This window comes from Phocoena sinus, chromosome 16 (genome assembly GCF_008692025.1).
Source record: "Phocoena sinus isolate mPhoSin1 chromosome 16, mPhoSin1.pri, whole genome shotgun sequence".
Classification (NCBI taxonomy): domain Eukaryota; kingdom Metazoa; phylum Chordata; class Mammalia; order Artiodactyla; family Phocoenidae; genus Phocoena; species Phocoena sinus.
The window spans coordinates 23,566,276-23,591,387 of NC_045778.1; the positions used below are offsets into that span (position 1 = coordinate 23,566,276).

Sequence of the window (25,112 nt, forward strand, 5' to 3'; positions counted from 1 at the left end):
TGGGGCTGCTTCCTCATGCTTCCTCCTTGCCCGATTGGGGGATTCGTCGAGTTGCCACAGCAGCCGGTGCCATGACATCGGCAGAGGGCAGCTTCGCCAGTACTGAAATATACACTCCCTGAGCGCCTGGCCGGGCTTGGCAACGCTTCCGGGGGTCCGAGCGGGGCCAAGGGTGGCGGGTTCAGGGATCCTGGCGCCGATGGTGAAGGAGGGTGGGCGACGGGGCGCGGCCGGGCGGGCGGGGGCTGGGCTAGGCGGGAGGTGAGGGAGGGAGCGTCAGGAGGCGGGGTCTGGGTGGCGGGGGCCGAGCAGGGCGGAGGAAGCGAGGGAAAGTTGATCGCGGACTTGAGCTGCGGAGACGGCTCGGGAGAGAGAGACGCGGGCTGCGGAAGCGATGCTTGGTGAGAAGACGCGTCCGACGGCTACCGGGCGCTGAGCCGGGCGGGGCGGGGCGGGGCAGCCCGGCCCTGGGCATGGATCGCAGGGGTGCCGAGCCTCGGGACGATTGGGGCGCGCGTCGCCTGAGCCCGCTGCGCGCCTGAAGTTGCGGCCCGCAAGCGGCCAACAGCGAGCAGACGGCCCAAGGGGACCCCGGAGCGGCCAGCACGCCGCGGATGAGCCTTCGCGCCGGCAGCGAGACGCGGCGGTGGTCAGCACCCGAGCGGGCGGCCGGCGGGGGCCGATTCAGCGGAGAGCAGAGCCCAAGGCGCGGCGCGGCGCTGCTCCGCACACGCACACGGTACCAAGAACCGCGCATCGCCCCTTCCCTCCCGGTTCCCTCTCCTTCTCCACGCCGTTCACCCGCCACGCGGTGGGAAAGTTGGAGCCGTGGGGTTGCGACCGCAGGCGCTGAACCACTTGTTCTTGGCGCGGCCATCGCCCGTGGCGGGCGCCCGGGACCTCCTTCCATCCCGGGCCCCTAGCCAGCATTCTGCGTCCCGCTCCGAGCCCGCGGTCGGACGCGCGGCAACTTTGATTCCTGGAAACTCGTATTTCCTCCGCGTTGGCCTTGGGAGGAAGGGCACTCCACTCCCCACCCCGGGTCCTGGACCCGCGAACATTCGAGCGCTTTGCTTTCCGCCCCTCAGAGAGGGTCTGGGTCTAGGGTGGGGAGAATTTCGGGGGCAAAGAGGGCGTTGGGATCCGATCCCCTCGCCTTCTGCGCCCTGGGTCCCCTTTTGGACAGTGGAGATGGGGTGGGGCATACGGCATCGGCACTGGAGGGACCTAAAGTCACGTAGCTCTCCCCTCCCCTCGTCGCCTCTCAGTGCCCGCGAGAGACCTCAGAGGACTCCTGCAACCTCCCCACTCCGGGCCGGCTATGGGAAGAGGCGCCCTTCGCGGAGCAGGGAGTCTTGTGCGGCTCGCCCTTTACCTCCCCAATCCCCGTGCAGGCCCGCCACGGGCCGTGCTGGTTGTCCCCAGGGACTTGTGCTCAGGGGCGCAGCCCGTGCCTTCCCTGCAGGTCAGCCCGGGACGCGTGCAGAGCCCGTGCGTTCCAAGGTGGTGGCGGCACGAGCCGGCGGGCACTCAGTGCCTTGCTTTCCCGGACCGGACACCCAGAGCGGCTGCCTCCGTGCCTCGGGCGGAGATCCTGTGCCCTAGCCGCCGGCCACCGCCCTACTGCGACTCCAGCCCAGAGCCCTTGCGCCGTCAGCCGCCCACTGGAGGCAAATTAGCCTTTCCTGGGTATAGCACGCCTCACCCTCCCCAGTAATTCGGAAAGCAGCGCCTGCTTCTTTTTCATACTTTGCCCTCTCAGACAAGAGCAGGCGTTGACCCTTACCTTTCAGCCACTTAGCAAGTACCCCCACCCCAATGTGGATTTTGAAATAAGCTGGAGACGCCCAGGAGAACTCTGTGTGTGTGTGTGTGTGTGTGTGTGTGTGTGTGTGTGTGTGTGCGCGCGCGCGCATGTGTTGCGTGTTGGGTGGAGTCTGACTGTTGGCTGCATGGGGTGGGGTGGGCTTGAAGAGCTGGCTGGTGCCAGGTGAGAGGTGCTCATGAGTCAGCCCGTGGTGGGGGAGAGTGGACTTGGAGTTAACGTTTGGTTCATGGTGCAAGGGTAGGTGCACTGCAGTCAGCACCTATGAGCCTGGGGAACCAGATGTCACTCTGCTGCAGAGGGGGCTGGGAGAGGTCCCTTAGCTGGGGGAACTGGGATGCTTGGTGGTGTCTGGGGAAGGTGGGAAGGCAGAGTGCCTGAAAGGCAGAGAGGGAGAGTACCCCGTGGGCTGGAAAGGTGGCACTACAGAAGTGACTGGTGTGACAGGGAGGCTCTGCTCTGGGTAGTGGAGAGCTAAGAGGGTGTGGGAGGCCCAGAGATGACATCCTGTCCTCATCTGGGCTGGGGCCCCATACACATGTCTCTCTCTGCCTTCCCGACCCCCCAAACAGCTGGGCTTCTCACATCTGCTTACCAGAAGGCTTGATTTGAAGGTTATGATGGTGGATGGTCCTGGTTGCCTCCAACATAGCTCCTCCACCCAGCAAGGGACCTTACCTGCAAATTCACCATTTGAGGTTCATTTTCTCGAGCTTAGTATTTTAAAGGGTGCCTTTCTGAAGTCCTAATTTAAAATGCACATACTTCTGGGAGGTGAAGGTCTAGTAGAGCCTTGCTACCCTGAGTGTGGCCTGTGGACGTGCAGCAACAGCATCACCTGGGAGCTTGAATCAGAATCTATATTTGACAAGATCCTTGAGTGATTTGTTTTCTCAGTAAAGTTTAAGAAGCCCTGGTCCATAGTACCTTCTCGGGAATGAGCATTTCACAGCCACTTGGTGCAGAAAGAGTGTCGAAAAGGGCAGTGGATAAGAATGTAGGTTTGAGAATGAGACTGGAAGTTCTTTTCCTGGAGATTTATGGTAGGGTTGGGTTCACAATCCACTGCTGGCTCCTTGTGGGTATTCCCTGCTAATGCCAGGAGGGTATCTGTGTTTTAGGGATCTTTAGACAGATTCAAGTAGCAGCTCAGCTTTCCGTGCAATTGAAACATTGCCACGTGTGAGGCATATGGGCAGTAGGAAGTGGGCAGAGGGGGTAGGGTTGTGGAAGCTGGATAAGCTGTTCTGCCTCTAGGAGGCCTGGGGCTGGGTAGATGTTGTCCCTTAAGAGGAAAGAATTAAGTAACTGTCCTCCACTTCATCTGTCCCTCCCAAATGGGTGGAATGACCCACTGATCACACCTCTTCGCGGCCCTCAGGACTTACGCAGAGGGAGCTGCGGAAATGCTAATTTGGGGTAGCCCGCAGAAGAGATGATAACAACCAAGCTCCACTCTTACCCCCCCTCGACCAGCCCAGACTGAACATCCCATTTCTGATGCCCTGGTGCCATGGGAGGTCCCTAGCTCCAAGGAAGAAGGATGATGCCAAGGCACTGTGGCAAGGCACCACTCCTGGTCCTATGGAGGATAATGGTGACCCTGAAGCCATCAAGGCTGGCCTCATAGTGGAGATCTGAAGGACTTCAGAGGCATTTGGATCAGAGCCTTGGTGAGGCCAGTGGTATCACAGGTGGAAAGTCATGGCATGACTTATGCACCCCAGCCCTGCCAAAAGAGGACTGCCCTTCCTCTCTGCTGGCCTCTTGGCCAGGGGCAGAGTGGCAAGGTGGAGCCGTGGTAGGGCATGGATCAGCATGGCCATGGGCCTAACAGACAGTGATGCTCATGTGAAAGATTCCTTCATTGGTGAGTTCAAAAACAACTAGGTCAATAAAAGTCCTACTGTTTCCTAGGACCCTCAGGTTTAAAACAAAATGCAGTTTTAAAATGTAAAGGTGGTTTCTTTTTAAGTTAATTTAATTGCCTTTGTTCATTTCTTTTGATTTTGAGCCTCGCTTTGAGTTTTCCTTGGCCCTGGGCAGTCTTGTTTGTCCATTTAATAGGTGAGCAAGGTCATTCATTGAGTTGGACCCTGCTGGATGGGTTATTTCAGGATGGGATTATCTTGCCTCCAGTGGAAAAGAAGTGGGGACGGGATCCGGCCCTTCTGTGCTCTAGCCTCCCGCACCTGTGTGGGTGATACCATCAGTCAGGCCTTCACTGACCCTGGCATGGGGGTGGGGTGGCCTCTCCAGCTGGGCCTCCCTCCCTCACTGCCCTTCCGTCGCACTTTTCACTACTCTGCAGTGGTCTGGCCCCTCACTAGACAGTGAGCTTCTTTAGCACAAGCTGTATCTTCTTCCTCCTTGTATCCCCAGGGACTGGTGCTTAATCACCGTCCATTGACTAAATGGCTATTACATTGGCATTGGTGTGCCTATAAGCTTTATTGAATTGCATAAGGCAGAAAATGCATATTCTTACCAACTTTATTGACTAGAAGGGTGTCAGTGAGAAACTTGGCATATTTAAGAAGTAGCCACATGGAGATAGCTTTCTAGCCTTTCACTGTGAAATCTAATCTGGTTCTGTCTCGGGCAGTGGGACGGGCTGCCGCTGCTGCTCCTTGCTGGGTGTGGATTTGGGTCTCGGCGTTCGTGCTCTTGGGGCTGTGTGTTACCTCGGCAGTGAAAGTCCGTGTGGCTCAGTGTATGGCCGGGAGATCGGGACTCTCAGACATCTGTCCTCAGCCCCTCGGGCCTCAGGTGGTGACACGGAGAGTGACACAGCAGGCTCGGGCTTAGCGTTCGTATTTTTGATCTTTCGTTTGCATGGTCTAAAACCTCATGCAAGAGTCGGTTATTATTATGATCGTAAGCCTGTTCCCTTCATGATTTTTGTGAGACGGCTTGGAGGCAGACCGAGCTGGAGTTGAACGCTAGCTCTTGTACTCCTGAGCGCTGAAGCCTTGCCCAGGCCTTAGTTTTCTCAGTGGTTAAATGGGAATAATTTCCAATTATATCGTAGGCTTGCTATCAGCATTAATCAGAAGAAAACTCTACAGAAAGTCTTTTGTGCAGGGCCTGGCACACAGTACACATGCAGAATGTAGTAGCTTTTATTATTATCCCTTTCGATTCAGTCACGCGTTAGGCATATTGTATTCAAGCAAAGAGGTGAAACCTCCCCTTATTTTGAGAGCTGGACAATCTATAGGTTCATAAATTGAATTCTGCCTAAAGATGTGTGTGTGTGTGTGTGTGTGTGTGTGTGTGTGTGTGTGTGGTCGTGGTCTTTCATTTTGCATTACACGTTTAAAGAAAGAAACAGCATTTTCATAATAAAAATCTAGATATTGACATTTCTGGCTGGAACTGGCAACATTGGGTCTGTGTTCCCAACTCGCAGTGATCCGTCGGGGCTGAGTTGCAGCCGCCCCTTTTATTTATTTGTGTTTTATTTACAATTTTTTTGATTGAGGATTACATACATACAATAAGGTAAACAGCTCTTAAATGAAAGTGGTGGATTTTTGCATATGTGTGCGCGGTGTGTAACCCCAGCTGGATCGGATGCATCCCTGGTGCCTTGGCAGGTCTCCCTCAGGCCCCCTCCTGCTCCAGAAGTAACCACTATTCTGACTTCGCTCTGACTTGTGTCACACATGTGAGTTTTGCAGGTGAGCTTAGAGCCTTCAGTTCTCCACAGTCTCCACCGTTCCCTGTCGTCTCACATTTGACCCTGCTTTACTCATTTGCACTAAATCTTGGCCCCTTTAGCCATTTGAGTTTGTGACATTTACGCCAAGGGCTGGAAGGGTCCTTAGAGACTAGCTGGATGTACCATGTTACAGCTGCGGAAACTGAGACTCACAGTTGGGGAGTGGGCTTATTCCAGACCCTCTCCCTGGGTGAGGTGGGCCTGGGTGGTGGCCAATCACGGGCAGAGCCTGGCTTCTCCCACCCCAGCAAGAGGCCAGGCAGACCCCCATCTCTTGGACCCCAGCAGCGCAGGGCCTGACCCTGCAATCACAGTCACCCAGAGCCTCCCACAGGCTGATCAGCCTAAGAGGGAGGGAGTCTGTCCTGGAGATGCATCTTCCCCAAGGCAGGCTGTTAGCAGCACTGCCTTCCTCTTTAAAGGCCATGCTCCATTTGGAGAGGACCTGCAATGCCATTTGTGACAAGGGCCCTGCGTACCACCTTGATTGTGTCTGTTTCTGAAAGAAGACTGTAATTTGGGAGCCAGTGAAATCAAGGGAGGGAAGAAGAAGAGAGAGCAAGAGAGAGAGAGGGAGGGAAGAGAGAGAAGACAAAAGGGGTGGCTGGGACCATGTCTGGGTCTTCATTTGTAGCACTGGTCCCATCCCCAAGAAATGCTGGCTTCCCCAGGACTGGGGTCAGCGTGGGCTGGGTCCCTCCAAGGACCTCCCTTTAGCTCTGCCCCTCTTTTCTTCTGCTCTTTGCTAACAGAGCTAAAAGCCTCGTCATCCTGCCCCAGGCTTACCCAGGGCTTCACTCTCCAGCCCTCTGCATCCCTTCTCTGGCTCTGACCTGCCTTTGCCCTAGGAAGAGGCTGATTTTGCCCTTTTCTCCTGGGGCCAAGAGAGCTGATGTTATCTCCCGGGTGCAGTGGTGACAGAACTCTAAGCCAGGCCTCTCTCTGCCCCTTCTACTGACGCCTGAAACTTTGTCTTAGGAGAGGCATGGGTGGACTGCCACAGGAAAACCAGCACATACTGGATAGTGGGACAGGAGGTCCTTCCAAACCCATCCTCCTTGTGTTTTAGGGTCCTACATCCACTGCTGGTGAGACCTTTCATTCAGGCATTCAGTCAACCAATACAGAGCATCACCTGTGTACCAGGCTCTGCCTAGTATGTGGGGATTCACAATGAGTGTCTAGAGCAGTGCTGTCCAGTAGAAATATAAGGCAGGCCACAGATACAAGTCACATATGTAGTTTTAAATTTTCTAGTCGCCACTTTAAAAAAATTAAAAGAAATAGGTGAAATGATTTAAAAATTTTTTAAATTATTTTTTTATACAGCAGGTTCTTATTAGTTATCTATTTTATACATATTAGTGTATGTATGTCAGTCCCGATCTCCCAGTTCATCCCACCAGCCCCCGCACTGCTTTCTCCCCTTGGTGTCCATACGTTTGTTCTCTACAGCTGTGTCTCTATTTCTGCCTTGCAAACTGGTTCGTCTGTACCACTCTTCTAGATTCCACATATATGTGTTAATATACGATATTCGTTTTTCTGACTTGCTTCACTCTGTATGACAGTCTCTAGGTCCATCCACATCTCTGCAAGTGACCCAATTTCGTTCCTTTTTACGGCTGAGTTACATTCCATTGTATATATATGCCATATCTTCTTTATCCATTTATCTGTCAATGAAGAAATAGGTGAAATGATTTTTGATAATCTGTTTTATTTAACCCATTATATCCAAAATATTATCATTTAACATATAATCAATGGAACAAACTATTAATGAGACATTTACATACTTAAAAAAATTAAGTCTTTGGAATTTGGTGTGTGTTTGGCATTTACAGCACATCTCAATTTGGACTCGGCACATTTCAAGTGTTCAATGGCCATGTGTGGCCGGTGGCTACTGTATTGAACTGGGGGAGACAGATAATAACTACACACTCAAGACAATTACAGATGGTCAGGAATGCTACAGAGAAAACAGAGAGGGTAATTGACATGCTAAAGGTGGAAGATAGGGTGGTCTGGGAAGGCCTCTTGGAGGGTGGGAAGATGTGGTCCATCTCCATGGACCTGAGCCCTAGCAGGGCTAGGGAGAGGAGTGGAAAGTGGGGAAGGGCCCATGTGTCCACAGGCAGCCCCCCCAGTTACTGAGCATGGGATGAAATATCCCCTTCTCCATAGAAGACCCCAGTGGAGGGGGCCCGGAATGGATAACAGTATTTTAGAAAAGCACCTTATCTCTGGGGTGTGCGTGCGTGCGTGTGTGTGTTTCCCCCATCTTTTCTGCACACTGTCTGTGAGAAGGATAAGGATTAAGTTCATCTTCCTGCTGCTTTTTTTTTTTTTTTTTTTGCGGTACGTGGGCCTCTCACTGTTGTGGCCTCTCCCGTTGTGGAGCACAGGCTCCGGACGCGCAGGCTCAGTGGCCATGGCTCACGGGCCCAGCCGCTCCGCGGTATGTGGGATCTTCCCGGACCGGGGCACGAACCCGTGACCCCTGCATCGGCAGGCGGACTCTCAACCACTGCGCCACCAGGGAAGCCCCGGAAATCCAGATTTTAAAGTACAAAATTTTATTTTAAATGTTAGCAACCAATTGAAGTATTTAAAAACACTGTGAAGCCATTCATTCATTGATCAAATATTTACTGAGCCCCTACTGTGTGCCAGGCACTGTTCTAGGCCTCTGGGGTCAGTCAGTGGCTCCTGTGCTTGTGTAATGTATATTGTCGGGAAAGCCCCTCAGCAAGCTGCATGTGGCCCATGGATGACCAGTTTACGTGTGACCTTTGCCATAGAGTATCGGGGCTGACAATAATAACAGGAAGCATTTATTAAGCACTTACTGTGTGCCAGGCCTTGGGCTTAGCACTTCATATAAAATCCCTCATTTAGTCCTGACAACAACCCTATGAGATAAGAACTTCTGTTACTTGTATTTTAAAGCTGAGAAATCAGGCACAGAGAGGTTAAGCAGTTTACCCAGAGTCACAGAGCTAGCAGGTGGCGCGGTGGGATTTGAGCCAAGGCAGTCTGAGTCCTTAATCCTCACTCTGTTCTTCTCTCAGTACTGCACTTAGGGAAGGCCAGAGCCAGATCCCTGACTAGACAGATAGAAACTGAGTCCGGAAAGGACGACTGACCCCCATTGGGTCTGTGCGGAGACAGTGACAGGGCCGGGCTTTCAATCCAGGCCTGTCAGGTATGTTTATTGCTGTGTGGACTTCACGTGTGATTGATCCTGGATTGGGGTTGGACATTCAGGTGCCTACAGCTCCCACACACTTAAGAGCAGGGCTGGGCAATGATTTAACATCCATGGGAGTAAATGAGGGGGGGCAGCTCACGAGCTTAGAGGCTACAGGTCATCTACCCAGATCAGGTTGCCCCACCTGGGAAGGCCATGTACTTCATTGCTCTTTGCATTTGCCCGGACTGGAGACCCCAGCTTGACCCCAGCTCTTCCACCTGTAAAACCAGGGGGTCGAATGCAATGACTCCTGTGATTTAATCTCTGCCTCACACCTTTCCCCCTACTATTGACCAGGCTGGCTGGCTAGCTGCCCTCAGTATCTCTGGCCAAGCATTAATCCTAAACTGACCTCGGTCTGGACTCTGGGTCCTTTCCTGAGTGACTGGAGGACCCTGGACTCATCTTGTGGTTTCCTCGTGTTGGTGTACCAGTGTGGTAACCTCACCGTGAGGCAGGAGAATATGTGTGAATGCTGAAGAAAGATGCCCCTGGCCGGCATGTGAAGACTGCAGTCACAGTCCTTGCGTTGACTCAAGTGCTTTCATCCTCTGAGCCACAGTTTCCTCATCTGTGAAGTAGAAGGAAAAACCGTTCTGGCCAATCCATTGATTCAGGAGGAAGGGGCTCACATGAGATATAGGAAAGTGCTTGGCTAAATGAATTGTGATAAATAGACATTGCAGTAAATAAATCAATATTTATGAGTCATCACTATGTATTAATGACTTGAACTATGCAGGATTTACAAGAGATATGCAGATAGATATTTAAATAACATGAACATCTCTAAATCCAGCAGCAGTGTCTTTGAATGGCTTGATGGCTTCTGCCCACTCTAGCAACTTGACACCCGTCTTTGGGGGAAAGTGTACCAGTCAACAAATCAAGGGACTACTGTTTTCAGGACACTGTGCAAGGCACACTAAGGTATAGAAATAGACAAGTCCAAGAGCTTTCACGGCTATTCAGAGTACCATATTTGGGCCAGTCAATTTGGGTGTGTGTGTGTGTGTTTATGAGAGAGAGGGCGGTGGGAGAGAGAGATAGAGAGAGGGAGCACACGAGCCCTGTAGCCGGTCCCCTTTGGGGATTTCAGCATCTCGTGCGTGCCTGACACAGCTAAGGTTTTCCTTCTGTGCTCTTCCTCACTGAACCCAAAGCTCTCCCTTCACCTGAGGTGCCGTGTAGAGTGTGAAGTGAAGTGCTGGGGGCCGAGTTAGCACTGGGACGGCTGCATCCTGGGAAGGAGACAGGAAGGCCATGGGGTGTACAGAGTGGGGGTAGACCTACCGGGCTGGCTGACCTGCCAAGCCGAGCCTGAGGGCTGTTGGAAACTGGAGCTCAGGCCGGAATAAGGGAGCCCATGAATAATACAGCGGGAGGGAGGCTGTTAACTAGGTGACCTCGTTGCACCTGCGTGTTTCACAGCTTCCTGGGGAGCTGCTGCGGGGCGGGGGGTGAGGGGTGAGGGGTGGGGGGTGGGGCAGGTGTTGGCGAGGGCAGAGGGGAGAGTGAAAGGCCAGGTGGTGACACAGCTCCTTCGTTTTCCTTCCCGCTCTCCTTTCAACTGTCCGGCTCAGAAGTTCTTTGTACTAACAGCTCTATCTCGTTCTTGGTACTAACAGCTCTGTCTCCTTCTGGCTTTGACCCAGATGGCCTTGACCGTGTGCGCATGCGTGAGTGTGTGCGTGCGCGCACGCTCACACAGGTGCGCTGGAGCCGGTAACTGGGATGCTCCTGAGCAAAAGCTGAACGTGAGGCTGGGCCTTCTCCCGTGCCCTGCCCCACAGGCCTGATTTCTGGGTCTGTTTGCTAAAGTGGGCGTCAGGCCTGTCTCTGGCCCCCCGACGCTGATGTGCTGTGTCATCTTTGCCAAGGTGGCCCCCTCTCTGGGCCACTTCTGGCCGCCACGGACAATGCAGGCTTCTGGGCCAGGACTGTGTGGTGTCCCAAGATTTGGGCCTCTGACGAGGGGAGCACCGTTTGATGTAAGTTAGGGGTAGGTAACCCTGACTTTCTCTTCTAACGCTCTGGGGGTCTGTCATTTTTAGTGTTTGTCACTGGGGCCCGTTTACAGCCACCCAGACTTGGCACAAAGGAGCCGCCTTAGCTCCCATACCTCCCAGTGAAGCAAAGAAAGCCTCTGGGCAGAGATGGGGGCCTTTTTAGGACAGAGCGGAGGGAGATGAGCTTAAATTGCAGCAGGAGAGCAGAAAGGCAGACCCATGGGGAAACTGGTTGAGCAGTGTGTCGGTTGAGCAGTGTGTCAGGTGAGCAGCGGAGAAAGGTGAGATGCTGCGGTCCATTCCCAGAGGAGGCTGACTTTACCTGGCTTTACCTTCCAAGGAGCTGTTTCCAGACCCCTGGCCCGGGACTGGGAGGCAGAGGACCCCTGGCCAGTGCCTGGGACAGGACCAGGAGCCCTGGCCTCCACCTCCTCCTTTATCCTGAGTGTTGTCAGCAGGGGCCTGACCCCTGAGGAGGTCCCAGACCCTCCTCCCCAGGTCTGGGAAGGGACTTGTCCCCAAAGCCACACTCTGGCTTTAGCCTGCTTCCTCAGGCTTAGGGAACCCAGGCCCAGTGCCTGCTACCCTCTTAGAACTGGGCTTTCAAGAGGTTGTACACCTCCATACACACACACCTCTCTGCACAGATTCGTAGACACATTTGCCTGTCTGGACGAGATGGGGAACACCTCCTCCTTGGGCCTGGTCTGGGTGTATGTGGCCAGGGCTACAGGCACCAGGTTTCATCTGTGGGCCTATTCCTCAACAAGGAGAGTATTTCTATCTCTGAGCCAAATTACCCAGGTTCAAATCCTAGCTCTTCCAATGATTAGCTGTGTTACCTTTGGCACTTTAATTAGTCATGCTGTTCTTTAGTTTTCTCATCTAGAAAATCAGGGTAATAACGGTACCTACCTCAAAGTGTTATTGGGAGGATTAAATGAGTTATTGCCTGTAAAATGCTTAGAAGAAGTGCCTGCCATATAGTCAATGCTCAAGAAATGCTGCTATGCTACTGTTCTCCTCAGCTGTTAGTAGTTATTATGCTACTGTTATCCTCAGCTCCTGTGTTCTGGAGGCTCACAGTCTTGCAGGCTGCCTGAGGGTGCCAGGAGTAACTATTATGCCTGTGATAAAGGCTATGTATCTAGAGGTTCAAAGGAGGTGGGGGTGGGGTCTGGGTTGGTGGGGAGCAGTCTTGGAAGGCTTCATGGAGGAAGAGGCACCCTTGTTCAGAGGCTGTGGCTCCTCTCTGTGCCCACTGGCACTGTGCTCCCACGGTAGAAGGGCAAGAAGAGAGGCAGGGCGGTGCAGTGGTTAGTAGCATTGATGTTGGTCCCAAGTCAACTGGAACTTTTTTAGTCAGCTTTGTAATTGCAGTATAACACATATGGAAAAGTGTACAAGTAATCCACGTACAGCTTGAATTATCACAAAGTGACCACTGCCCTATAACTGCCACCCAAACCAAGAAAAAATGAATTACCAGAAGCCATCTCTCTGTCATTAGTCGAAGGTAACTTCTATCCTGACTCCTAATAGCATGCATTCATTTTGCCTATTTTGGACTTCACAGAAATTCAGTCATACCGTATTTTCTCTTGGCAATGTTTTCTTCTACTCAACTTATTTGTGAGATTCATCACATTTGTTTGTTCTCATTACTGTATAGGTTTCCATTGTGTGAATATACCACAGTTTACCCATACTATTGTTGATGGACAATTGGATTGCTTCTAGTTTTTGGCTATTATGGAAAAGGCTGTTAGTAACATTTGTTATGTGTTTTTTGGTGTACATATATGTGTATGCAATTCGGTTGGGTATATTTGTTCTTTTTACCAATACAAGCTTTATAGTGTAATTACTAGTTGATATATGTAGTCTTGATATCTAGTAGTATAAATTCTCTAGCCTTATTCTTCTTCAACACTTTTGTTTACTTTTGGCTCTTTGCACTTCCATATGAATTTAGAATCAACTTTTGGAATTCCACAAAAACTCTGCTGAGATTTGATCGGGACTGCACTACCAATATGTAGATCAATTTGAGAAAAATTGACATCTTTATAATACTGAGTTTCTGATCCACGAACAAAATATACTCCTCCATTTTCCTAGGTCTTAATAAATTTCTTTCAAGGATGCTTTTTAGTTGTCTGTGTAGAGGTCTTACACTTCTTTCATTAGATTGATTTCTATGTGTTTTATGTTTTTTGATACGATTTTAAGTGATATTTGAAGGTTTTTATTTTCATTTCTAATTAATTGTTTCTGGGAAGTACCATTGATTTTTAAAATATTGACCTGTATCCAACAATCTTTGTTAAATTTACTTATTGAATCTGATAGTTTATCTATAGAATCCTTGATTTTTTAACATGTACAATCATGTATTCAATAAATAATAACGATTTTATATCTTCTTTTCCAATATTGATATCTTTTTTCTTGCCTTATTGGAATGGCTAGGCCTTCCAGCATAATATTGCATTGAAGTGGTGATAGTGGGCATCCTTATTTTGATTCTGATATCGAGAAAGCTTTCAATATTTCATCATTACGTACAGCGTTTGCTGTAGGTTTTTTGTAGATGTCATTTATCATATTAGGGAAATTTTCTTCCATTACTTTTTTCAAAACTATTAAAAATATACATAACATAAAATTTACCATTTTAGCCACTTTTAAGTGTACATTTCATTGGCATTAATAACATTCAAAATGTCGTGCAACCACTACCACTATCCATTTCCAAACTTTTAATCATCTCAAACAGAAACTCTGTAAACTCTATACCCATTGAACAATAACTCCCCATTTTCTCTCCCTCCAGCCCCTGGTAACTTCTATTTTCTGTCTCTGTGAATGTGCCTGTTTCTAGGTATCTTGTACAAGTGGAATCATATAATATTTATCATTTTGTGTCTGGCTTATTTCACTTAGCATGTTTTCAGGGTTCATTCATGTTTAGCATGTCTCGGAACTTCATTCCTTTTTAAGGTTGAATAATAATTAAATTATATGCATATACCATACCTCATTTATCTGTGCATCCATTGATGTCATTTGGATTGTTTCCACTTTCTGGCTATTGTGAATAATGCTGCTAAGAACATCAGTATACAAATATCTGTTTGAGTCCCTGCTCTCAGCTCTTTTGAGTATATATTTAGGAGCGAAATTATCATACGGTAATTCTACATTTAGTTTTTTGAGGAACCGTCATACTGTTTTCCACAGAAGTCGCTTGATTGTACATGCCCACAAGCAATGCAAGAGTTACAATTTTCTCCACATCTTCACCAACGCTTTTTATTTTTGTTATTATTAATATTTTTATAATAGCCATTCTAATGGGTATAAAGTGGTGTCCCATTGTGTGTTTTTTTTTTTTTTTTGCGGTATGTGGGCCTCTCACTGTTGTGGCCTCTCCCGTTTGCGGAGCACAGGCTCCGGACGCGCAGGCTCAGTGGCCATGGCTCACGGGCCCAGCCGCTCCGCGGCATGTGGGATCTTTCCGGACTGGGGCACAAACCCGTGTCCCCTGCATTGGCAGGCGGACTCTCAACCACTGCGCCACCAGGGAAGCCCCCCATTGTGTTTTGATTTGCATTTCCCTAATGGCTATTGATGAGTATCTTTTCATGTGCTTAATTGGCCATTCGAACATCTTCTATGGAGAAATGTCTATTCAAGTCCTTTGCAAAGCTATTTTTGAATTGGGTTGCTTATGTTTTTTGTTGTTGAGTTGTAAGCATTCTTTATATGTCTGGACACTAATCCCTTATCAGAATAGAAATATTTTCTCTCATTCTATAGGTTGCCATTTCATTCTGTTGATAGTGTCCTTTGATGTATACAAGTGTTTAATTTTGATGAAATCCAATTTACCTTTTTTATTATTGTTGTTGCCTATGCTTTTGGTGTCATGGCCAAGAAATCATTGCCAGTTCCATCTCATGAAGATTTTCCCTAAGAAGTTTATAGTTTTAGTTCTTACATTTAGGTCTTTGATGCATTTTTTAGTTAATTTTTGTATGTAAGGTAAGGTAAGAGTCCAACTTTTGCATGTGGATATTCAGTTTTCCCAGGACCATTTGTTGAAAAAGAGTGTCCTTTCTGCATTGAACGATCTTGGCACCCTTGTTGAAAATATTTTAACCATATATGCAGTGGTTTATTTCTGTGCTCTCTGTTCTACTTCATTGGTCTATATCATGCCCTTACATCAGTATTGCACTTAGTGTGATTAATGTAACTTGGTAGCAAATTTTGAAATCAGGAAGTATGAATTCTCCAACTTTGTTATTTTTCAAGATTGTTTTGGTTATTTGGGGTCCCTTGAAATTGCATATAAATCTTAGGATGGGTTTTTCTATTTCTGCAGAAAACACCATTAGCATTTTGATGAGGTTACATTAAATCTGTAGATTGCTTTGGGTAGTATTTTATCTTAACAATGTTAAGTCTTCCGATCCATGAACATGGGATGTCTTCCCACTTATTTATGTCTTCTTTAATTTCTTTCAGCAACGTTTTATAATTTTCAGTGCACAAGTCATTTGCTTCTTTGGTTAAGTTTATTCTTGAGTATTTTATTCTTTTAGATGCTGTTGTAAATGGAACTGTTTTCTTAATTTTGTCTTCAGGTTATTCATTGCTAGTGTATAGAAATGCAACTTATTTGCATGAGTTGATTTTGTATCCTGTAACTTTGCTGAATTTATTTATTGGCTCCAACAATTTTTATTTTTATGATTTTATTTTTTCCAACAATTTTTAAATGGAATCTTTAGAGTTTTCTATATATGATCATGTCATCTGTGAATGAGATAATTTTACTTCTTCCTTTCAAAATTGGAATTGGGAATTTATTGCCCAATGACTCTGGCTAGCACTTTCAATACTGTGTTGAATGGTAGTGGTAATAGCAGGTATCCTTGTTTTGTTCCAGATCTTAAGAATGTCTTTAGCCAGTGAGTATGATGCTAGCTGTGGGTTTTTCATACATGGCCTCTTTTCTTCTGTTTTGCTAAGAGCTGTTTTTTTTTTTTTTTATCATAAATGTGTATGGAACTTTATCAAATGTATTTTTGCATCTATTTGAAATGATCATGTAATTTTTCTTCTTTCTCCTGTTAATGTGCTGAATTACATGAATTGATTTTCAGAAGTTAACCAACTTTGCATTCCTGGGATAAATCCAGCTTTGTCTTGATGCATTATTCTTTTCATAATCCCTTGGATGCTATTGGACCAGCTATAACAGCTTTCCCTTGACTATATTTTGCATGTGAATTGTTAATATTCTTTAAAATACTTTTTTCATCTGTGTTCATGAAAGAGATTGATCTATGATTTGCCTTTCTTCTGATATCCTTGTTAGATTATAGTATCAGGTTATGCTGGCCTCATTATATAAATTAGGAACTGTTTCTTCTTTTTCTGTTTCTCTAGGAGTTTGGATAAGATTTGTATTATGTTTTTCATTAAACGTTTAGGAAAATTAAATAGAGAAGCCACATGAGCCTATATTTCTTAGTGGGAAGGTTTTTGATAACACTTTATCAAAACTATTTATATTTCTGTGTTTTTGTGTGTCCGTTTTGGTAAGTGGTATTTTTTGAGGACTTTATTTTGTATAAATTTTTATATGAATTGATATAAAGATATTCGTAATATCTCCTTCATTATTGTCTTATAGTCTCTATACTTTGTAGAATCTGCAGTGGTACTTCCTTATTTATTCATGATACTGGTAACATATGCCTTCTCTCATTTTTTTCATTGTCTTGCTGATCACTGGATTTGTCACTTTTGTTAGTCTTTTCAAAGAACCAACTTTTAATATACCGATTTTTGCTTATTTAATTTTGTTTTCTATTTCATTAAGTTCTGTTTTTGTTAGTAAATTTTAAAATTTCCTTCTACTTTTGCGTTTAATTTACTTCTTGAAACACTTTTTCAAGAGAGATATAGATGATTGTTTTATAGAGTTTCTTCTTTTTTAAAATCTGAATTTAAGGCTATAAAATTTCCTCTAAGCACAAAAGTTGTATGTCAAAAATTTTGATGTTGTATTTTCATTATTTTAAGGCTCAAAATTTTTTCTAATTTCTGTTGCACTTTCTTCTTTGATTTACATTTTTTTAGAAGGACATTTGCTTCATTTCCAAACATTTGGAGATTTCCTCATTTTTTTAATGGTTGTTTTTGAGCTTAATCTGCTATGATCAAAGAACATACTCTGAGTGACTTCAGTTCCTTGAAATGTTTTGAAAGTTACTTTATGGCCCAGAATGGTGAATTTTGGTAAATTATCCATTGCCTCACAGGAAGAATGTTTATTCTGTAGATGTACACAGTGTTCATTTTGTCAGTGAGGTCAGATATGTAAGTCAGGTTGATTAGATGTTGGTATCCTTACTGATTTTTCTGCTTTTTCTATTCGTTTTTGAGAAAGGTGTGTTGAAGTCTTCCATTATGACTGTAGATTTGTCTATTTCTCTTTCTAGTTTTCCCCAAAAGTCCCCAACCCATAGGACAAGGGCACTGGAGGGCCACCTAGATGTAAAAAGCCATTTGAAGTTTTGTGTGGTTTTTAATGCTCCTCCTTTCCCCCCAGTTTTATCATACAGATTTTCAAGCACATAGAAAGGTTGAAAGACCTATACAGTGAACGCCATGTACCCGCCACTGGGATCCTACAGTTTACATCTTGTTGCATTTCATTTATCATATATGCATCCATCAAACCCTTTCTTTGGGGCTGCATTTCAAAGTTAGTGGTGTAACATTGGCTCACTTCACCCCTAAACCCTTCATCATGCGTATCATTAAATGGTCAACTTGCCTAATTTTAAAATCGAAAGTGGGGACCTGAAACTTAGTTCAGGCACAAGGACAGCTCTTTAAGAGAAAGTGGGCCAAGTAGGGGAGAAGATGTCACCAGAAGGGTTTTCACCTGGAAGACTTAGGATGGTGATGGTGAGGCCGAGGGTCCCTCTCACCTGCCAGGCTGCAGCGATGGGGTCTGGCTTGGCCTCTGTTGAATGCTTCGCATCTAGCAGCTCAGGGCTTGTGTTCAGGATAGGTCTGTTGAGCGAATGAGCGGGGTGCTTCAAAGGGCAGAAGTTGACTGTGTGATTCTGGAGGCTATAAGCCCAAATAAAGAGTGGAAGTTCCTAGAAGGCAGCGTGGGGTCCATTACAAGAGAAAACTTGTCTTTCTTTCTTTCTCGTTTGTTTCTTTTCTTGTCTTGTCTTGTCTTTATTTATTTTTGGCTGCATTGGGTCTTTCTTGCTGCGCGCGGGCTTTCTCTAGGTGTGGCCAGCGGGGGCTACTCTTCGTTGAGCTGTGTGGGCTTCTCATTGTGGTGGCTTCTCTTGTTGTGGAACACAGGCTCTAGGTGCGCGGGCTCAGTAGTTGTGGTACGTGGGCTCAGTAGCTGTGGCTCGTGGGCTCTAGAGCACAGGCTCTGTAGTTGTGGTGCATGGGCTTAGTTGCTCCATGGCATGTGGGATCTTCCCGCACCAGGGCTCATACCTGTGTCCCCTGCATTGGCAGGCGGATTCTTGACCACTGCGCCACCAGGGAAGTCCTCTTTTTCTTTTTTGAAATACCGAATTATCTTTTGTTTCTACAACTTTATTTTCAGGTAGGTCATATAGTGTACATAGAAAATTCAAAAGGCCCCAAATGGAATACAGTGAAGTCTCTCTTTCCTCCCTCTCTCCTCCAGCCACCCAGGTTTCCCTTCCAGAGGCTGTAGGTTTTCTGGTTTCTTAGTGTCCTCTCAAGCAGTCTCTGCACATACGTAATGATGATGATGATGGTAACACTACTGATAACACTGATTGAGAGCTTATTATATGTGAGCTTGTATTCCAAGTATTTTACATACATTACTTCATTTGATCTTCGTAGCAACCCTGTGAAGTAGGTGCTATCATTGCCTCCATTTCAGAGATGTGGGAAACGGAGGCCCAGAGAAGTTAAGCAGCTCAGGAAAGTTCATCCACCCACACGGGCAGTCAGGATGTGAATCCAGCCGGTCTGGCTGCTCTCTTGACCTCTTGTTCTATTCCTTTCAGTGTTTCTCGTAACCAGCTGCATCGAAAGCTCCCTCCAGTGGCCTGGCAGTGGTGCATTTAACAGTGCACCAGCCTGGGGGAGATGGTGGTGAGCTCCCCGTCCCTGGAGGACATTCAACCAGATGACCCCAAAGGCTTCTCCACAGATAGCCTTGTTAGTTCCCCCCCCAGCTTTAGTTTCTGCTGCTTTGCTGCCTGCAGGGTCAGTCTTCTCTCCTGTCTGTAGGGGTCTCAGGTCTGTATCCTGTTCCCTAGAACCCAAAAGAGGAGCCCTCTGAGCATCTCATAAGGAAGGATGAGGTCTGGGCAGGTGTGGCCGCTCCCTGTTTGCAGGAGGCAGTGCCGAGGCACAGAGTGGGCAGCGGGTGCTACTCAGCCACAAAGCAAGGCTGAGTCTGCCAGGCATGGTCCTCCACACTCCTTTTCAGGTCCGTGCCTGTCTCCCTGTGTTTAACCTGGCTTCTGTCCCCCTTCCCACCCCCCACCCCAGGCCTGAGGAGAACCTGTTTGCCTGGAGAGGTGGGTGGGGGCATGTGGGAAAGAGCTGAGTAAAATTCTTCACTAGGAACAAATCTCATTTTCAAGAAAGTCTTGACAAAATGAGGCATAAATTACAGTATTTTGGAGAGCGTCGTAATTCTGTTGCAGACAGCGCTTCATCATGGAATCTGAAAGCTGGGAAAATACAAAACTCATTAGATTAAAATAAACCACCTACTGCTCAAGAGAAAAGCTTATTTATCCATATCAATTTGCTTATGATTACTCTGGCCTGCAATTTGTTATTTTTAAGAATTATGATTTGTGTATTGCTCATAGAGATGTGAAATATTTTTTCTTAAACTGAGTGTTTTAAAAAAGATGTCCTTAGTAAAGGTTAGAAAGCGGTTACTGAGGATGAGGAATGGGGGAGGGTCAGGAGATAAATGAAAAGAGGCTGGGGTGGAAGATGGTGAGGAAGTGGGTGTGTGCGGAGCTGAATGGAAGCAGATGTGGGCAGAGTGAACCCGAAGCCACCTGAAGCCTTTGGGTCTTTAAAAGAGGGCTTTTTTTTTATTCATTAAGAGGAAGGACATCCTAACTTACCAAGCTGTCCGAAAGATGGAATGTATCCTATGTAGGTAGTGAGCTTTCTGTCACTGGAGGCATATAAGCTCAGGTTCAAAGTCTAGAAGGGAGGATGCTGTAGAGTATAGCTATTGGACGAAGAGCCAGCTGTAGTTCTCTCCAATCCTGGTGTTCAGTGATTCTCTGAATCTCACACACCAGGTCTGGAGGGTAGGACAGTGTGGGGCAGTCTTGTACCATGTAGAAGAGAGAACACTGGATTGGGGCGGGAGAGTCAAAAACCTCCATCTTGGATTCACTGGCTCCCGTGCTCCTGGCTCCAGGCTAGCCCTTGCTCTGTGGTGCTCTGGAAAGGTCTCTCTGTTCCTGGAGCCAGAGCCTCCTGGGTTCGAATCCTGCTGTCGTTACTTTCTGCTGTGAGATCCCAGTCAAGTTGTGGATTCTCCTTCAGCCCCAGTTTCTTCATCTGCAGGATGGGTCAGTAAGGCCCCCTCATAGGTAGTGGTAAGGATCTATGACACTTTATAAGAAGTCTAGCACTTGGTACGCATACTCACCATGTGTTAATACCTATCCCGCCTCCCTCCTGGGCCTCAGTTTCCTTATCTGCAAAGTGAACTGTCTGCTGGGAATCTCTGGGTTTCTTCTGGTTCTAGTTTTCTGCCCCAGGTGTTCAGTGTTCCTTGTGTGAGGAAGGAAGGTGGTTGGGGTGAGGGGCAAGCCCCAGCAGCCCCTGGCACCTCAAATCTCCTTCATGGCCTCCTGCACTGATGTGGGTGGTTTTCCTGGTCAAAGGACCTGCTGTCAGTCCCCATGTGCTTGTTCTACCTTGGGAAACTGGATCCCCATTTCATAGATGGGAAAGTGGAGGCCCAGAGAGGAGAGGGGTAGTATGCTCGTCTGCTTCCCCCACAGCCCCGGGTCCCCTAGTCTTAAGACTGCCTTTCCTGGGCAGCTCCATGGGTTGGGGGGAGCAAAGGGGAAAGCCTTCAGAATTTTAGGGTGTGTTTGGCATGAGGCACGCCCACTATAGTCTCTCTTTGGGAGAAGCAGTTGTGCTCTGGTCCTCTACTTTCTCTCCTTCACTCCCTCCCTCCCTTCCATTTATTCTTGTATATTTTCAATACCTAATCTTGAACACTTCCTATGCTGTGACAACCCCTGTGTTAGGCTCCAGAATACCCAAGGTGAATAAGTAAGGGTCCTGATTCTAGGCCGGTGAAGGAGACAGATGTACACACACACACACACGCACGCGTGCACACGCACGTACACACACACACGCGCACACACACACACACACACTGTACGGCATGCTAGAATGGAGTAGTCTGTCTGTCAGGGTCACAGTAGAGTGGAGGAAGTCATGCCGAAGCCTAGCTGGTGAAATCAGAGAACACTTCCCGGAGGAGGTGATGGCCAAGCTACCTGTAAAAGGATGAGAGAGAACTTGCTGTGGATTTTGTGCCCCTACAGAGCTGGGGCTCAGTGACAACCAAATGGCTAACCATGCCCTGCAGCTGGGGCTGGGCTTGAAATCACTCCCTGCCCCAGGCTCGGGGCAAGTCCTTTGCCTCCAGAGGAGGAGGGCAAAGCAGGAAGGCCCTCCTTGGCTGGGTCCTGGTGAGAAGCACATCTGGTCAGAGGTTAGCAATGGACAGGCAGAGGGATAGCTAGCCAGCAGCTCTGGCGGGACGGTCTGGCCTCTGCAGGTGGGTCTGTTTGCTGGGAGTGGGATGGGAAGGCAGGGAGGGCGGTGGCGGGAGGTGACAGCTCTGGGGCTCACCTAAACAGATTCCTAGTTGAGTCAGTTGAACCGAGGTCCAAAGACTTCAGGGTTTTGGGGTCATGCCTCTTAACCCCCCTGAGATTCAGTCTCACCATCTGGGAAAGCGGGTGCCATTGCCACCTGCAAGGTGCTGTGAGAGCCAGGTGACCTAAAAGGCGGCAGTAAGCTGGGCAGGCATCACGGGTGGTGCTCTCTGTCTTGTCTGAGACCACATGGCGCCGGCTCCCTGGTGGCTTGCGATCCCGGTGAGGGGCGAGGCGGGGCTGTGATGAGCGTGACGACAGTGACATGCCCTGCACCTAATGGGCATTACTACTAGTGTTGTTAGTGTTTTGTGAATTAGGCAGAAGAGACAGGGACTGCGGATGGAGCAGAGCATGAGGGCATTTGAATCGATTGAACGCTCACCATGGGCGAGGCGCGCTCGAGGGCGCTCGTTGAATCCTCATAACATCCACTGAGGAGGTGCTATTCTCTCGGTTTGAACAGAGGGGAAACTGAGGCTGAGCAGGGACTTGAACACAGATGTCTCCCGCCAATCTCCGGAAGCTCCCCGTGTGGAATTGTCCCTTTCTCCCCACCACATAGTGAGCTAGCCCGGCGGGACCCCGGTTCCTCACTGAGCTCTTGGTCAAGCATCTAAAACTTCTTCCCCACCAAGGCCCCTCTGGGCTCTTCTTTCTTCCTTCGGGAGCTGCGATAATAGTAAGCATAAAAACTATCGAACAGCACCTTGCACAATTATGTGGGGAGGAAGCAGCTGTCACAGACAATCTGGGAAAGATTTATCACTTAACTTCCAGAGAAAACTATCGGCTTCCTGTAGAGAGCAAGCCCAGGCCTTATCCCCCTCCTCCCCGTTCCCTGGGGTGGGGACATGCAGCCCCTCCCGCCCACCACCACCACTACCACGGGGATCCCATTGCCCCCACGTGGACCTGGCTGAGAGCGGCTTTCCTGCACCACAGCCACAGGTTGTTCAAGCTGGAAGGGGGCGCATCCGTATCCCTGTCCTGGAATGTTGACTGTGCACCTACTATGCGCAGGCTTGGGCTGGCTGGGGAGGAGCCCTCAGCATGGTTAGCACAGAAACGAGAACTCGCATGCCTGTGTCAAGTGCTTTAAAGCAGCGTGAGCAGGGATCCCAGACAGAGGATGGAGGGCCGCTTCTGCCTGGGAGGCTGGAAGGGGGTCAAGGGAGACTCCTCAGGGAAGGTGACATTTCAGCCTCTTTCTGACAGGTGAGTCCCCACATGGCCAGGTGGGAGGGAGGGCCGTCGGGCATGGGGACCTGCCCAGGCAAAGGCCTGAGCTGTGACGTCCTAAGTGACATCTTGCAGGCCAGGATACTGAAGCTTGGAGAGACCCGATGCCTTGCCTGGGGGTTACCACACGATTCATGGCTACCCCGTGATTGAAAATTCCTGTTTGCACCTAAGGAGAAGCAGGAGGAGAGGCTCAGTGCTGAACGGGTGTCCCTGGGAGACTGGAGAGGTCGCAGAGGGCGTCCTGGAGGGGGTGGGGTGGAAGGCAGGCGAGGGAACCAGTTTGGCTAACATCACAGTGGGAGAGAGGGAGAGAGAGAAAGAAAGAATATGAATGGGCTCCCAGTCGTTAAGCCCCGGGCTTGGGGATGAGGCAGAGACCTTTCCTAGGAGTGTGGCTGGCCGGGAGCCTGCCCTGCCCATCTGCTGGGACAACGCCTGCCCTGGCCTGGACTCTCGAGCTCCTGTGTGGGTGAGACCACAGCAGGAAGTGGGCACCTTCGTGCTCTATCTGTCGCCTTCATTCCCTGCGGTCCCCCAGGGACCTGTGCCAAGGAGGCGGCCTAGACTCTGCCACTTGACCCCTTGGCTTGTTCTCAGCATCCAGCTGATCCTCTCAGTGCTGTTTCCTCATCTGTGAAATGGCCTAGCATCTGCCTGTCTAGATTTGCAGTCACATTCACGGAAAGACTTTGCAGAGCTAAAATCAGCAGAGATGTCCTCCTGGCAGCTGCTTAGAGCTGGGGGCTGTGCCTCAGGATGCAGCATGGAACTTGCTGGGTGACGGCTGCCCAGCATTCCAGACTCTTTGGGGCAGGTTTTGGGGTGCAGAGGCCGAGAGTCGAAAGGGCAGAAGGAGAGAAGGAGGTGGAGACTTGGAATATATGTGGACCCCTCCATCTGTCTGGTAAGAAAGGGACATACAAAAGGGTGACCTGGCTTCCCTCTCCCCCCCAGGTCTTGGGGACGCTAGTGAACTAGCCAGTAGAGATTGAACTTGGTCCCACTCACAGTTCCCTTGAGTGCCTGCCTGGCCAATGAGCAAATGACCTTGACTTGTCTGTGGGTGGGGCGGGGCAGGGCGGGGCCGTGGTCAGCATCTGAGAGGCAGAGAAGAGCAGAGCCAGGAAAACCGCGTCCACCTTGCGCTTTACAGAGGCGAGCGGGGACTTTCCAAAGGCTACCCAGCAAGTGGTTGCAGGGACAGGCTCAGGACCTGGGGTCTCCATTTCCATCGCTGGCTCTCAGGCTGAAGGGCTGAAGACAAGGGAGGTAGCCTCTGTGGCAGTCGGTTTCCGTATTTGTAACATGGGCTGCTCCTGGCCCACGCTGGCTCACCACTGGGCATGGACTTCAGGTGTGGCAAGATGGGACTAGGTGAGGCCAAGTGGCCTCCCTGGTTGGGGGTGGGAGGCAGCACCCAGAGAGGCAAGCAGAAGGGTCAGCACCCTGGTTGAACTGGCAGGTTAACTGGCTTAAATCTGATACACTTCAGTTTCTACACTAGCTTGCTTTCTGTCTTTTTAAATTTATTTTTTTATTCTTTAAACAGCTTTATTGAGATATAATTCACATATGATACTATTTACCCACTTAGAGTGTACAGTTCAGTGGTTATTAGTACATTCACAGAAAAGCGCAACCTTTGCCACAGTCTATTTTGGAACATTTTCATCCTCTTCGAAAGAAACCATACCTTTTACCTATCACCCCCATATCTTTCCATCACGTCAACCCTAAGCAACCACTAATCTATTTCCTGTCTCTATAGATTTGCCTTTTCTGGCTGGACACTTCATATAGATAGACTCATATAACACGTGGTCTTCTTTTGTGACTGGCTTCCTTGACAAAGCATGATGTTTTTAAGGTTCATCCATGTTGTATCAGTACTTCGTTAATTTTTATGCCTGAATAATATCCCGTTGCAGGGACACACCACGTTTTGTTTATCCATTTGTCCATTGATGGACATTTGGTTTGTTTGTGACCTTTTGACTATTAAAAATAATAACGCTCGGCCGTTCATGTGCAAGTTTCTGTGTGGACATAGGTCTTCATGTCTCTTAGCTGTGTA

At 48.5% G+C, this 25,112-nt stretch overlaps 1 protein-coding gene across 1 annotated transcript in view; it reads left to right on the forward strand.

The window, feature by feature from the left end:
* The first annotated feature begins 481 nt into the window (after positions 1 to 481).
* Positions 482 to 25,112, forward strand: part of LOC116741928 (cadherin-23-like) — a 334,451-nt gene continuing 309,820 nt past the window's right edge. Inside the window, exon 1 of the mRNA XM_032609100.1 lies at positions 482 to 739. The gene's annotated coding sequence lies outside the window, so the exon portion shown is untranslated. The remainder of the gene's footprint in view (positions 740 to 25,112) is intronic.